The sequence below is a fragment of the Kogia breviceps genome, chromosome 14 (assembly GCF_026419965.1).
Source record: "Kogia breviceps isolate mKogBre1 chromosome 14, mKogBre1 haplotype 1, whole genome shotgun sequence".
In the NCBI taxonomy this organism is placed as follows: Eukaryota; Metazoa; Chordata; class Mammalia; order Artiodactyla; family Physeteridae; genus Kogia; species Kogia breviceps.
The window spans coordinates 61,527,440-61,535,474 of NC_081323.1; the positions used below are offsets into that span (position 1 = coordinate 61,527,440).

General features: G+C 53.3%; 1 protein-coding gene across 1 annotated transcript in view; it reads right to left on the reverse strand.

The window, feature by feature from the left end:
• The window catches only part of EMP2 (epithelial membrane protein 2), a 39,318-nt gene extending 32,040 nt beyond the window's left edge, over nt 1-7,278 (reverse strand). Inside the window, exon 1 of the mRNA XM_059038446.2 lies at nt 6,866-7,278. The gene's annotated coding sequence lies outside the window, so the exon portion shown is untranslated. The remainder of the gene's footprint in view (nt 1-6,865) is intronic.
• Between the last annotated feature and the right edge of the window lie 757 nt (nt 7,279-8,035).

The following is an 8,035-nucleotide window of genomic DNA, read 5'->3' on the forward strand; positions in this document are numbered from 1 at the left end:
CTTACCTCATACGGTTGTTGTTCATTTTAAATGAGATAGAGGATGTAATGCACATGGCCCGAGCTGCTCTGCCCCCTATAAATGCTATACTAATAGCAATGGTAAATTATTGCTATTAAGACTGGTAAAATGTAAGTCATTTTCTCCTATTCTCAAACACCAACCTGAAGCACAGTTCCTGACCCAGGTCTTCATGTGTCTCTGAATTTTCTTCAAAGGCCCAGACTCCCATTCCCAATGGTCTCCTCGATACCATTCCAGGGATCTCATAATGGCCCTATTAACACACCTTAAATGTACCATGTTGCCCCTTCCCCAAACCACCCCTTGTCTGTTAACAGCACCCAGACAGGAAACCCATCATGCCCATGAGGGGTCCACAAAGGGATGTTTCAAGGGGCATGTTCCATGGGGGCTGGATGGCATACGTCCCGGTTACCTTGCCCCTGAATTACTGCACTGCGGCCACCTAGTCTGTCTACCATGCCTCCCATCTCCTAAAGTTCCCCCCCCAAAACCTACAAAACTCACACTGCTTACTGAATTCAGGGAAGACTATTTCATTATTATTGAACTTCATGTACACACGTAACCCATGAATATATTCTCTGTGTTACAAACAAGACTGGAGTCCCATGGCCCATTCCTCCCTCTCCCTTCTCCCCACAGCTGCCACACTGATCGATTCTGATGTATCCTTCCAGCCACTTTCTTTGAATACATGTAATAGGTATGAGGCCATAGGAATGCAGCGACATTTATAAATAGCCTATTTTTCCAGATATTGTTCTACTACTTGCTCTTTTTTTTTTTTAAGTTCAATAGTATCCTATAGATTTTTCTATACTGATCACAGAGATGAACCTTGAGGTTTTTTCTCTGTGATCCACATTTTTTTTTAAATTTTTATTGAAAATGTGGTTGACATACGATATGTTAGTTTCAGGTGTGCTACATAGTGATTTGACATTTGCACACATTTTGAAATAATCTCCATAAGTCTAGTAGTTCAATATATTACATCTCATGGCTTATTTAATAACTGGAGGTTTGTACCTCGTAATCCCCTTCGCCTATTTTGCCCCTCCCACCCACCCTGAACCTTGTTCTTTTTAACTTCTGTAACATGACTGATGGATATTTAGTTGCTTCTAGGTTATTTCCACTTTTTTCCTTTTTCTCTCTCTTTTTCATCCCAACATTGCTGTGTGAACATCATCATGCCTGCCTCCCTAGCCAGGTTCATTGGGATGTGGAGGGAAGCTCCCTTCACCTTCGCCCTCCCAGCTCTACCCCCCAGCCCTGCCCTCCCTTCCCGCACCTTGCACTGCAGGCTAACTGGACGCTCAAGGGTTCTCAAGCAGGACTCCTGCCTGCAACCTCTGCCTTTTCTTTCCCTCCCTTCTGCAAACCAGCAACATCACTGCCCAGGGAAATTCTAGGGACTCTTCCGAGTCCATCTCCAGTCCTACAGCCTTAAGGAAACTCTTGAACACCACGACATGGGCTTCCCTGAAACCCCATCTCGTGACCCTGGTCCTGGCGTGTACATCCTTGGACCCATCATCCTCTTCGCTGGTCTGTAATCTGCTTTGAAGAGAGGGAAATCCCCCTTCGCCTACACAGCTCACTGCCCCGAGTCACTTAATAACAGCCATCAAGATGAAAGTGGGCAAGCCAGCCCCTCCCTCGGCTTTCCTTTGGTTCAAGCAAACCACAAACATCTCAAGCCACTTCCATGTATAATACATCAATACACTAACTCCTCTGATCCCTGGAACAACCGTCCGAGGTCATCCAGGCGGCAGGATGACCCTCATCAAAGATGGAGAGGACTCCCTTGGAAACTGAGTGGTGGGTTTGGTCTGAAGCTGAACATCGGGGCCTCTTTGCAGAAGACGAGCTTGGGTGGGGAGCTTACAGACATTTCAGGTTTAGTCATGTTGTCAAAAGGATGAACATCTCAGCCCCAGTTATGTGATCTCCCAAAAGGCAGTCAGTTACTCCTGCACTAAGATTTGTGCCAAATCCAAGGATCACCTGTGCTTATTAATTATACCCTTCCATTATTTAAAAATATGTTTTAAAGTTTAAAATATCAACCCAAGTTTCACCCTACACAGTAGTGAAACTATGGGTCTGTGTGCTGTTTGTGTTTTTTTTCCCAACTACCAATTGAGAAAAAGACATAATTACTCTTTTTCTTTTCATGTTCAGCTGTGAACTTTTTAAAACGATCTTGGTTACCACCAGTGATAACACGCTTTGGGAAACGTTCATTAGAATAAGATGAATGAGACTTTGGGTCATATCTATTCACTGCAAAATTTTTAAACGAATTTCATTTTAAGGAAAGAGAGCCCTCCAGAGAAGTTTGTGATCAGAAGCACGAGAAAGAGAAATCTTCAAAGCGACTTCTCTATCAGGCAAACTTACTTGCTCTTAGGCTACAAGCAATTTTCACTGAGGGACTTAACTTGTCCATCTCTGCATCCTTCAGGGTAATAGATGTTTCACATCCAAATTTCTCAGAACAATCTTGACGCCAAATATCACACCGGCGTCCGCTCCCTCAGCTCTAGACCCAGGAGTGCTAGGAAGCTTCTAGAAGCTGATGTCATCCAACCTGAGGAGGGCAGGAAGCTGTGCAATCTCTTCACCCTCAGTTCCCTTTTGGATCAACAGAAACCCAGCCTCCCCAGGAAAGTTGAGAGCCCTGGAAATTCAACTATTCAGGTCAACAACTCCTTGTTACACCCTTGAGATACCACGTGAACAAACCAAGTGTCTTCGGATGGGAAGACTGTCGTCCTCCAGCCTCCATCTTCCTACTCACCCCCACCCCCAGGATGGACGACATCCCCAGAGCCCGACCGCTGTGGACTGGAGGTGACCCACTGCCTGAGCAAGGCTCCTGGCCCACCTTTCTCCGATCAGCATCCCAGACGGAGGACACATGCCATAAGGGTCCCTGACCCTGCGGACCTGGCCTGGAAACCCACTGACCACTCCCAGCCATCAAGCTCCTCAGCATTGAGTCCCCAGACCCAGATCTCGTCCAGGTACTGCCGCCAACTTGCTGAGTGACCTTGGGTGAGTCACTCCACCTCTCTGAGCATCCTTAGCTGGCAAACTGGGACTTTCTAAGGCCCTTATGTCCCTGAAAATCTTAGTCCATGGCTGCCCTGAATGCAGAGCGCTCTCACCCCTCCCACCCTCTGCCCAAGGCTTGGCTGCCTGGAAGAGCCCCAGTGACTGGAGCAGAGCAGAGCTAGTGCTGCCATGGGTGTTGGGTTACCAGGCCAGCACTATCCCTGGGTAGCAGCTCTGTCTCGGATATTTTTAGACTCCCCCCTTGGCCTGTCCCTAACAAGAGCCAGATACATCTGACAATTCGCCCCATGGGTCAGTCCTGCCAAAACTGCACTTTGGGGTCACTCCTGCAGGGAGCCAGACTCCATGGCTCCTGGGGTGAGAAAGGGAGCCTCCTCTTCCCACCACCCCTACTCCTACCCCCATCCTTCCCTGGACAAGACGAAGCCAACATCCAAGGGTCAGGCTCCAGTTCTGTCTAAGGGGCCAGCTGCCCTCGCTCCCTGTTTCAGCTGCTGCTGCCCATCGCCTAAGCCCAGTAAGACGTCCCCGGAGCCCATCCTCCTGCACTGGAGTCCTGTCGCCGACCTTTAACTGCCTCTTCTGGAAGGACTCTGCTCCGCAGTCCCAATGCCTGGGACCGCACCCCACCTTTGGGGGATGGCTGCCACCACCCCGTGGCTGGAGAGCCCACCCCCATCCCGCCTTAGCCCCCGAAGCCCATGTCAGAGGCCTCACTTGTCCACAGAGCTGGGCAGCGGCCGCATGTTGCAACACACACACACACACACACACACACACACACACACACACACACACACACAACTATCTACACCTCCCCAGGACAGTGGCTGCACTCCTGCCTTCCAGACAAATCCCGCCAAGCAGCCAGCAATCTACCGCCACCCCATCTGGCCTGGAAAGGCATTCATGTATTTTTGTCCCGACAGACTTCCCTTCCTGGTCATGTCTGGCAGAGTTTACTATGACAAAGAGGCAGCCTCAGCTGTGCCCCCGTCAACCAGGAAGGCCGCAGAGGGCAGGAGAGTCAGAACGCGCCTGGGGTGAGAAATTAGCCTGTTGAGCCTCCCCGTGAATCACCTGTTGCTGGAAAATGGAGAGTCCGTGCGCACACACTCGTGGTTTCAGCTCCTGCCCTGCAGATACTATGCACAAGGCAGAGAAAGGAAATCTAGGTGAAACACTCACTTCCATTCCAGAAACAAAGGCCTTTCACATTACTTGTGTGTGCAGGGGAGCGGCGGGGAGGGCTGGATGGTTGTGCCCCGTATTTACAATTAGTGGCCACAGACCCCTCAGCCCCTCAAGAGCTGTGCCCTAAACTGGGGCCGGGAAGCCAGAAGAGGGCTCAGCCCCTCCCCTCTGGGTGGGGCAGTGCAGTGTCAGCCCCACCCGGTTGGCCCTGCCCTCACCCCTCCCCACCCCGTGGGACACCTCTGCGGCTTCCAACATGAACACCTGTCCCAGATTTCAGGTGAATCTCAGTTTCCCCACTGGAGGGACAGAGGCAGCTACAGGCTATGCGGCCCATGCCCGGCCTCCCCTCCCCAATTTCCAGCGGGGCTGGAGGCAGCTGATCCAAAAACCCTCAGTGGGAAAACGGGTTCCGCACCCTCCTGCCATCCCCACGCCCCTCCCTCTGCTGTGGCCTTGGTATCTGCCAAGGCCCCCGTGGGTGTCTGGGCCCTGATTTCCCCAGGAGGGTCTCCCCCTGACTCTCCAAAACCCACCAGGGCATATCCGGGTGGAAAAACGGGGAAGGCTCGCAGGGAAGCAGATGGAGATTCAAAACCTGGCTCTTGGCACTTAATTCGCTCAGGGACCTTGAGAAACTGTCTTAAGGTCTCTGACCTGGCTTTCCCCACCTGCAGCCCAGGAGTGGGGGATGGGCCGGCGCAGGGGGAAGCTTCCAGGAGCTCTGGAGGGCACGGGGCAGCGCGCTCCATCAGAGGCTGATGGAGAGTCATCACGGGCCTGGGAAGAGAATTTGGCCAGTTGAGCCTCCCTGTGAATCACCTGTTGCTGGAAAATGGAAAGTCTTGTGCACACACTCGTGGTTTCAGTTCCTGCCCTGAAGATATCATGCGCAAGGTAGAGAAAGGAAATCTAGGTGAAACACGCACTTCCATTCCAGAAACAAAGGGTCTTAGACATTACTTGGGAGTGGCAGGGAGGGCTGGATGGTTGTGCCCTGTATTTACAGTTAGCGGCCACAGACCCCTGTGGCAGCTCCATCAGCTGTGGCAGCTCCATCAGAGGCTCCATCAGCTTCTGTCCCCCTCCTTGTCCCTTCCAGGCTCCTGGGGAAACCCGACTTGTGTCCCTTCCTCATCCGCCATCCACTTCCTTACTGAGGCCAAATTCTGGGGAGAGGTGGCCAGCAACCGTGAGTGGATTCTGGAATTTCTAACTGAATCAAACAAGCACAGAGGTGGCTGCAGACTCCCTGTTTAATTGTGGTAAAATATACATCACAGAATATTGAGCATTTTAGCCACTTTTAAGTGTAGAATCCAGTGGCATGAAATACACTTACAATGTCGTGGAACCATCACCACTCCCTATACCCAAAATGTTTTCATCCTCCCCAGCTCTGTACCCATTAGCAATAACTCCCCATGCCTCTCTGCCAGGCCCAGGTACCTCTGCTCCACTTTCTGTCCCTCTGAATTTGCCTATTCTAAGTGCTTCCTGTCAGTGAAATCATACAATATTGGGGCTACGGGCTTCGTAAGACCCTCTCCAAGCCCGTTACCTTAGTCCTCACTCTGCCTGTCACTTTCTAGACTGGCCTCTGCATTTTAGACACAGCTAAGTTAAAAGATCACCCCACCTCACCCCACATACACATCTTTGCAGCTCGGGAGGGGGCACTGCCCCTTTTCCCAAACCTGAAACTGGGCTGTCATTCTTGTTCCAAAGTAAGAGGTGGGTCCTGGAGTCCGGAGGGAGGGCTTTGCTCTCTGTAGTCTCCCTCAGGCACAGGTGCCCCCAACTAACCCCCATTTATGAGGTTCCCATGTCAGTCCCAAATTAGGGCCTCCCTGGGGCATATTTAAGACCCTGGATTTGGGGAGACTGTATAGTCCTCCTGTATACGAGCTCTAGGCTCCCCCTTCTCCGGATCCATGGGTGGGGCCCTCGCAGCCCCCCAACGCCAACCGGAGTGGAGAGGGGACAGGCTTCATGCACGCAGTGCCTCCAGCTCCTCCGCTCGTCCAACCTAAGGCAGTAGCTCCCTGCCGCTGGGGGGCGCAACGGAGCCGCCGCAGGGGCCGAGAGGGGACCCAATGACCCAGCCAGGGCGCAGCGGGTCCCGCGCGCCCCGTGAGGCGGGGGACAGTGCGCCAAGGCGCCGGGGGCCTTCACACGACGAGAGGGGGGCTACCCGGGACTCCGAGAACCCTGGGAGTGGAGTTGGCGGGGGCGAGGGGAGTCGCCCTGACTCCTCCCCAAACTTTTCCCGCCCGCCTCGACGCAAAAGGCGAAGGAAGCAGTCCGGGGGTGGGGAGGTGGAATTCGGGGTCCCAAGCGAGCTCGGCGCAGGCGGGAAGTCCGCGCCCTCGCAATCTGGCAGAGGAACAGTGGATTTTCGGCAGGGAGGGGCCTCGGCCCCTCCCTGTCCCCCACCAATTGCAGGAACCTCTCTGGGTCCGGTACGTGCAGGGGCTGGCGACCCCGCTGCCCCGTCGCTCGCAGCCCGGAGCCCCCCGCTACCTGCGCGCGGCTCCCTGGCGAGACCCCGACTCACCGGATGCTGGCGGCTGGGCAGACAGTCGGGCTGGGGCGCGAGGCGAGGCCGCCGGACTGTTTTGAAGCTCTGGGCTGGGACTGCGCGCCCTCCCTCCTCCCTCTCCGTGGCGCCGAGCCGCCTCCCCACGTCCCCCCTCCTTCCCCGACCCCGCCTCCCGGGTCGTGATGTCAGGAGCCCGGAGTGCAGAGTGGGAGGGACCGGGGGAAGCGGGTGGGGGACACTGGGGAGAAAGGCCGGAGCCTGGGGAGCGCCCCCAGCCCCAGGCCGCCTCCCTGCGCTACTTTGGCCAAGTTTAGGGCAGAGCTGATAGCGCAGTTCGGGGGAAAGGGAGAAATCCGAGCTTCCACGCAGCTGGAAGGCTCTCCGCGCTGCGCTCGCCCTTACGGGTTTCCAGCTCCCCCTCCTCTCCTGCCCTTCTTCTCCCCCGTTCTTCTCTTCCCTTCCGGTAAGGATTAAGGACGAGTGTTCTGGAATCCGACTCCCTACTTTAGAACCCCTTCCCTGGCACTTTTCTTAACTTAGTGATCTCCTTAATTTTGGCTGCCTCAGTATCCCCTTATGGAAATGGAAGTCACAATAGGACCGCTTTCCTTGGGTTGTTGTAAGGCCTGAAAGTGTCATGCCTGCGCAGTGCCTGGTACATAGTAAGTGCTCAGTTAATCTTAGCTATGGTTATTTTTATTTTCCGACATAGAGTCCCTGGCCTTGGTGGGAGATGGCAGGGCAACCAGTCTTAGGACTCCAGGGTCTGACTCACACAAACCACCACCCATATCTTTTGATCCCACAGTCCTGGAATTTACTGTCCCTGGCAATGACATCAAAAGACAAGGAAATGTCTTCCTCTCCAGCCTCAGTTTCCCCATCTGGGAACTGAGAGGGCTGATCTGTCCTGGGGGTTCTTATGGGATGGGGAAAAAGGCCAGAGGGACCTGAGCCCCATCTGTGGGGCTGTGGAGTAGGGAGGGAGAATTTTCTGTATTGAAACACTGAAGCAATTCCAAAACAGGACCACAGCATATTACAGTATATTTTAAGCTTTCAATTGAACACATTAATGTTATTTGCACACACCCCAAAATATAAGGCGATGGACTTGTGCCACTAACAAAAGAATTAGAAACCCTTTTAAGAAATGCTAACTTATTATGCAGTAGCTGGTCTGGC